Source organism: Bos indicus, chromosome 6 (assembly GCF_029378745.1).
Source record: "Bos indicus isolate NIAB-ARS_2022 breed Sahiwal x Tharparkar chromosome 6, NIAB-ARS_B.indTharparkar_mat_pri_1.0, whole genome shotgun sequence".
NCBI classification, from domain to species: domain Eukaryota; kingdom Metazoa; phylum Chordata; class Mammalia; order Artiodactyla; family Bovidae; genus Bos; species Bos indicus.
The window spans coordinates 107047103-107054770 of record NC_091765.1 but is presented as its reverse complement, the minus strand read 5'-3'; the positions used below and the strand labels follow the sequence as shown (position 1 = coordinate 107054770).

Genomic DNA, 7668 nt, shown 5'->3' with positions numbered 1-7668 from the left:
AATTAGGGAGATAGATCACATGTAATTAATCCAAAGCCCCCAGAAGCGACTTTCCCCCTTTGGAAATCAGCTCTCAGCCACTCTCTTTCCAATGGAAAGAACACTGGCGATTTCTGGTTGCCTTTTATTATTCAGTGTGTTATTAATACCCCCAATACCTCTGTGTAAAACGTTAATTGCCTGCCTGCCAGCTCCCACTTGAATCTGAACACTTGGTCTGTTGAAACCAAATCCATCATTGTGCTTTGCTGGGTAACTGACCTCACCCATGGAGCTGTAACAGAATCCTAACAGAATCCTTGATGAATCTGATGCACATTCTTTATCCCAAATGCAATATTTGTCAATACAACCATTGCCCTCAAGAAGAAAAATACATTTCAAAGGAGAAAGCAGACAAAAGCATGGCTCCATCCTATTTGCTGAGTGCTACTTGTTTGTCAGCTAGCATCCTGGGGAGCAAATTAAGGAGATAATGACTTGCGAAAACTTGAAATGGCAGATGGAAGGGGACTGCTGCTAATAGCTTGGCATTGCCTTTGTAAGAGGAACTGAGGGAGAGACAAGAGAGGGAGGAAGCCTGTGTGCCTGGCCAGATATAAAGCACTGAGCTCTGTTACAAGGGGCTGGTAAGAGTTCAGGAAAAATTTTCCAGGTTGAGCGAACCCCTATAGCAACCTTTATAGACACATGACCCTCCAACCTTGAACTCCAAGCCACCCCTTCTGCTCTAACTCCCCATCCTCTGAGCGTCTGTTGGTCTTTCCAGTTTACTCGTTTCACTTAGGTGCCTGGCAGCAAAGAGGTGGTGTATGATTACCAAGCAAATTACAGTTCAGGTTACTTAAGCCTTTTTTTTTTTTTTTAAATAAAAAACAAAGACATAGGCAGGGTTCGGGAAAACCACCAAATGACTTGGTCAGACTTACATTACAGGCCTGAGAGATTAAGAGGAGAACTGAGGGGCTCCATGCAGTGATGCAGGGAGTGGCTGGGGATGGGACCACCGGCAGGAGCTCAGGCCTTCGGAATAGAGACAGAGTCTGCCCCTGCAGGATGTGTCGGTAAGGAGCCGGGCCCTGCATACCCTGCTCTCACTCTCCTTCCGCTGTCTGATTCTGGAGCTTTCTATTGGATAAAAACAACTGGAAGACAGAGGACAAGACAGTCACAGAGGCGTCAGCCAGGAGGCAGAGTCGGATGGAAATAAAGAGGCTCATTGGGAGGGTCAGATGGCTCCATTCAACACAGCTGGCTAGTGGGTATTTCACAGTCAGTTCTGAATATTCATTGAAAGGACTGATGCTGAAGCTGAAGATCCAGTACTTTGGCCACCTGATGCGAAGAACTGACTCTTTAGATAATATCCTGATGATGGGAAATTGAAGGCAGGAGGAGAAGGGGACAACAGAGGATGAGATGATTGGATGGCATCACCGACTCGCACATGAGGTTGAGCAAGCTCCAGGAGTTGGTGATGGATAGGGAAGCCTGGTGTGCCAAACCATGGGGTTCTAAAGAGTCAGACATGACTGAGCAACTGAACTGAACTGAAGCCCCAGAATGAACTCTAGATTTCTCTCTCTGCATGTGTGCGTGCTAAGTCACTTCAGTTGTGTCTGACTCTTTTTGACTCTATGGACTATGGCCCACCAAGCTCCTCTGTCCATGGGGTTCTCCAGGCAAGATCACTAGAAAGGGTTGCCATGCCCTTCTCCAGGGGATCTGCCCAACCCAGGGATCGAACCCGCAGCTCTTATGTCTCCTGCATTGGCAGGCATGTTCTTCACCACTATCACCACTTGGAAAGCCCAGGTTTCTCTCTACCCTCCCCCATACCTTCACTACTCCAATCTTCCTCATCATAGGAAAGACACCACCAGTTACTCAGTAAACCCAAATCTCAAGCCTAGGAGCTTCTCTTGAGTCTTCCTGATTCCCTAAGCCCCAACATGCATCCTCTCAGCAAATCCTATAGATTAACTTTTCAAACACATCCCTTATATCTTGTCCCTATCTCTACAGCTTCCATTCTAGACCAGGACATTTTAATGTCTCTAGTGGATAATTCCAATGGTTTTCTAATTGTTCCCTTGCTTTTGCTGCTTCTCCACTAAAATACATTACTGACACTTTGAGTAAAACCCACACTCCTTGTCCATGATTACAAAGATCTGTATCATGGTCCCCCCCTATCTTTTTACCATTGTTTCTTATCGCTCAGATTGAAGGCAGAAGGAGAAGGGGACAACAGAGGATGAGATGGTTGGATGGCATCACTCACTCAATGGACATGAGTTTGAGCAAACTCTGAGGGTTAGTGATGGACAGGGAAGCCTGGTGTACTGCAGTCCATGGGGTCACAAGGAGTTGGAAATAACTGAGCTACTGAACTGAACTGACCACATATGACATCTGACAAACTATGGGCAGATTTCTATGTTTTTTTTTTTGCCTCAGACTTTTCATCTATTAATTGAGACCACAATATTACAGGTTTCACAGGTTTTTGAGATGATTAAATTGAAGAATGCAGGTAAGTGCCCAGAAAATTTCAGGGCAAGGAGGTTATACCCTCTCAATATTAGCTGTATTTTATTTGAGACAAAAATTAAGTGCTATTTGTGTAGGAAACAATTTTCAAAGAGAAACTAAGAATGCTCTATATATTTCAATTTATTTGGCAATAAACTCCATTTAGGATTTGTCTGTTTTATTCACTACTATAGAACTGGAGTATCTGATACTCACTTGTGGTGATAATAGATGTGATAATAAATGCTCATTTGTTGCGAGTGAATGAATGAGTGGGTAGTAAAACAGAGTGATAAAGTGAATGAAAGTGAAAGTGAAGTCACTCAGTCATGTCTGACTCTTCGTGACCCCATGGACTGTAGCCTACCAGGCTCCTCTGTCCATGGGATTCTCCAGGCAAGAATACTGGCGTGGGTTGCCATTTCCTTCTCCAGGGAAGCTTCCTGACCCAGGGATCGAACCCGGGTCTCCTGCATTGGAGGCAGACGCTTTACCCTCTGAGCCACCAGGGAAGCTCAACGGAGTGATAAACAGTGTAACAAATAGAATGGAAAGGAGCTTTGTGATACAAACCAAACTAATGTGTTCTCTCAAGAGAAACTTATTGAGTGCTAGCTGCATGCTGATGATTGTTCTAGGTCCTGGGGAGACAGCCATGGAGAAAACAAATAAGGCTTTGTGAACTTACATTGAAAAAAAGCAATTCAGAAAGAAGGGATAAAACTGAAGTTTTACATCTGTGTCACCAGAGGCATCTCTGAGGTGATATTTAAATAGAGTAATACCCTAACATACCAACAAGTTCCTTTCTGACAGCACATTCATAAGTCCAATTTGTTCATAAGTTTAGCAGTTAGCCTAGGTACCCAACTAACACAATCAGCTCTATAATACTGTACTGTAATACTATGCCAAAGCCTTTGACTGTGTGGATCACAATAAACTGTGGACAATTCTGAAAGAGATGGGAATACCAGACCACCTGACCTTCCTCTTGAGAAACCTATATGCAGGTCAAGAAGCAACAGTTAGAACTGGACATGGAACAACAGACTGGTTCCAAATAGGAAAAGGAGTACGTCAAGGCTGTATATTGTCACCCTGCTTATTTAACTTCTATGCAGAGTACATCATGAGAAACGCTGGGCTGGAAGAAGCACAAGCTGGAATCAAGATTGCCAGGAGAAATATCAATACCCTCAGATATGCAGATGACACCACCCTTATGGCAGAAAGTGAAGAGGAACTAAAAAACCTCTTGATGAAAGTGAAAGAGGAGAGTGAAAAAGTTGGCTTAAAGCTCAACATTCAGAAAACGAAGATCATGGCATCTGGTCCCATCACTTCATGGCAAATAGATGGGGAAGCAGTGTCAGACTTCATTTTTTGGGGCTCCAAAACCACTGCAGATGGTGATTGCAGCTGTGAAATTAAAAGACACTTATTCCTTGGAAGGAAAGTTATGACCAACCTAGATAGCATATTGAAAAGCAGATGTATTACTTTGCCAACAAAGGTCCGTCTAGTGAAGGCTATGGTTTTTCCAGTGGTCATGTTTGGATGTGAGAGTTGGACTGTGAAGAAAGCTGAGCACCAAAGAACTGATGCTTTTGAACTGTGGTGTTGGAGAAGACTCTTGAGAGTCCCTTGGACTGCAAGGAGATCCAACCAGTCCATCCTAAAGGAGATCAGTCCTGGGATTTCTTTGGAAGGAATGATGCTAAAGCTGAAACTCCAGTACTTTGGCCACCTCATGTGAAGAGTTGACTCATTGGAAAAGACTCTGATGCTGGGAGGGATTGGGGGCAAGAGGAGAAGGGGACGACGGAGGATGAGATGGCTGGATGGCATCACTGACTCAATGGATCTGAGTCTGGGTGAACTCCCAGAGTTGGTGATGGACAGGGAGGCCTGGCGTGCTGCGGTTCATGGGGTCACAAAGAGTCGGACACGACTGAGCAACTGAACTGAACTGAATGATAATACATTTCACACAAATAATACATAAAAATCAAATAAACACAAAAAATAAAAGAGATTTTAAGTCTTACAGTACAATCCCTCAAAAGCACGGAGGTGCAATACAGCAGCTGGCCCATGGCGGGTGGGATGGAGTGGACCAGCAAGAAGGAGGGTGAGGAGGTGGGAGATGATAGAGCTGAATGATCATCAGAAATAGGAGACAGAGGGCAGGTGACAGTTTCACTCACGCCTGAGGTGGATGGCACAGGCTCTGGTTCCTTGCTGGAACAAGCTGCAGGTTCCCATCTTTGAAAGTTCGCAACTTGAGGGTTCCTGTGTCAGGAACTTACTGTACCTGTAGGATGTGAGGAACACAACTTTACAGGTATCTGGAGAGCACTGTTCCTGCCAGAGAGGAAGCACATGCAAAGTCCTGAGATCCAAGCGCACAGACAGGAGTCTGCTACTTCGGATATTGGAGCAAGGGCTGAAGCCGAACCTTCAATACACTGGTCACCTGATGTGAAGATCCGACTCTTTGGAAAACACTCTGAGGTTGAAAAAGATTGAGGTCAAGAGGAAAAAGGGGCAACAGAGCATGAGATGATTGGATGGCATTACTGACTCGATGGACATGAGTTTGAGCAAGCTCTGCAAGTTGGTGATAAACAGGGAAGCCTGGTATTCTGCAGCCCGTGGGATCACAAAGAGTTGAACAACACTAAGTTACTGAACAATAATCACCACAATACAGTATAGGAAATAGAGCCGAGAGGTCAGTGTGGACAGAGAATGCAGAACCACCAGGACCATAGTAAGGACTTTGGCTCCTATTGCAGGCAAGCAGGAAATCCTTGGATGGGTAACTAGTGGGGGTATAGAATCTGGCTGCCTTTAGCAGGCACACCCTGGGTTCTCTTCTGAGAACCAATGGAAGGGATAGAAGGGTGGAAGCAGAGACACCGATTAGAAAGGTTTGGACCAGGATAAGAGCTAGGACAGTGGCAAAAAGTGGTCATGTTTAGAATTGTCTGGCAGATGGGATGTGATTTTAAGAGAAAGAGATAAGGTCAAATTCCAGGGTAAAAAGTCACATTTAATTTGCAGCTCTTTTTTTTTTTTTAAATTGAAGTAGAGTTAATTTACAATGCTGTGTTAGTTTCAAATGTACAACAGTGATTCAAGTATATATGTTATATATATATATATATATATGTATATATACACACACGTATATTTTTCAGATTCTTTTCCATTATAGGTTATTGCAAGATATTGAATATAGTTCCTTGTTCTAAACGGTGGGTATATTTATTTTATATACGTGCACGCTGTCACTCAGTCATGTCCAACTCTTTGCAAGCCCCATGATTGTAGCCCTCCAGGCTCTTCTGCCAATGGGATTTTCCAGGCAAGAATACTGGAGTAGATTGCCATTCCCTTTTCCAGCGGATCTTCATGACCCAGATGTTGAACCCATGTCTCCTGCATCTCCTGCATTGCAGGCGAATTCTTTACCACTGAGCCACCTGGAAGCCCATTTTATATACAGTAGTATATATATATTAATCCAAAACTCATAAATTATTTCTCCTTACCACTCCTGATATTCCCTTTGGTAACCATAAGTTTATTTTCTGTCTGTTAGTCTATGTCTGTTTTGGAAATAAGTTCATTTGTATCATTTTTTAGATTCCAAATATAAGCAGTATCACATGATATTTATCTTTCTCTGTCTGACTTCCTTCACTTAATATGATAATCTCTAGGTCCCTACATAAGCTCTCATTTGATGATGTAGACATATTTACTTTTCCTTTCAAAGATGTTAGCTTTTGATTTTACTTGCTATAAAACTGTTGTAAACTAAATTCCTCAATCGAGAATCAGAATGAATATAACATGACTCCAAGTGATCTGAGTCTAGCGTGTCTGGACAGGATGGCAGTTATTTCTCAAACATTTTATTCCTTGCAACATCTTTCCCATGAAATTTTAATGAATGTTATGAAAAATAATCAAATAAGTTTGCTAGAGACAAAGATAAATAATATATTTGCAACCAGATTGATCAGAACCTCTAATATATTCCAGTGTGCTATGAGTCTTCAAGGTCACAGTATCACAAGAATGTTCCACACGGAACTGTGACTTCCTCCAGGTCCATATGCTGAAGTCCTAAGCTTCAATTTCTTTAAGTGTGACTATATTTGGAAACATGTTTGGAAAAAAGGTGATTACGTTAAAACAAGGTCTTACGGGTGAGTCCTAATCCAATTTTGCTAGTGCGCCTATATAAGAAGAGTAGATTAGGACCTAGACACACACAGAATAAAGACCATTTGAGTACGGGGGAGGAACCACCCACTGATAAACCGAGGAGACAGGCCACAGAAGGAAACAACCTGCCCATGCCAGCTCGCAGACGTCTGGTTTCCAGGACTGAGAGCACGCATCCTTCTTGTTGAAGCAGCTCAGTCTGCAGTATTCAGCTATGCAGCTATAGGAAACTACTAATAATATACAGAATACTTGGCCTTTCATGGGCTTCCTAGGTGGTGCTAGTGATAAAGAACCCACCTGCCAATGCAGGAGAGCATGAGATGAGGGTTCAATCCCTGGGTTGGGAAGATCCCCTGGAGGAGGGCATGGCAACCCACTCCAGTGTTCTTGCCCGGAGAACCCCAGGGACAGAGGAGCGTGGCAGGCTACAGCCCATAGGGTCACAAAGAGTCAGATACGACTGAACAACTAACACACACCTAGTCTATGCCCAGGAGTGGGATTGTCGATCATATGGTAGCTCTAGTTTTAATTTTATAAGGAACTTCCACACTGTTTTCCATAGTGCCTGCACCGATACACACTATTATATAAAATAGATGATTAATAAGAACTTAATGTACAGCAGGGCTTCCTAGGTGGCTCAGTGGTAAAAGAATTTGCCTGCCAATGTAGGAGACTCAAGTTTGATCCCTGGGTTGGGAAGATCCCCTGGAGGAGGGAAGGACAAACCACTCCAGTATATTCCTGGAGCATCCCATGGACAGAGGAGCCTGTCAGGTTATGGTCCATGGGGTCACAAAGAATAGGACATGACTGAGTGACTGAGCATGCATGTATTCTTGTATAGCACAGAGCACTCCATTCAATACTCCATAATGACATATA

The 7668-nt window shown here is 43.4% G+C and overlaps 1 non-coding gene across 1 annotated transcript; it reads right to left on the bottom strand.

Moving 5' to 3' along the window:
* Positions 1 to 2974: 2974 nt before the first annotated feature.
* Positions 2975 to 3047, bottom strand: TRNAW-CCA (transfer RNA tryptophan (anticodon CCA)). Its single transcript has one exon. It is a non-coding gene; the product is annotated as a tRNA-Trp (tRNA).
* Between the last annotated feature and the right edge of the window lie 4621 nt (positions 3048 to 7668).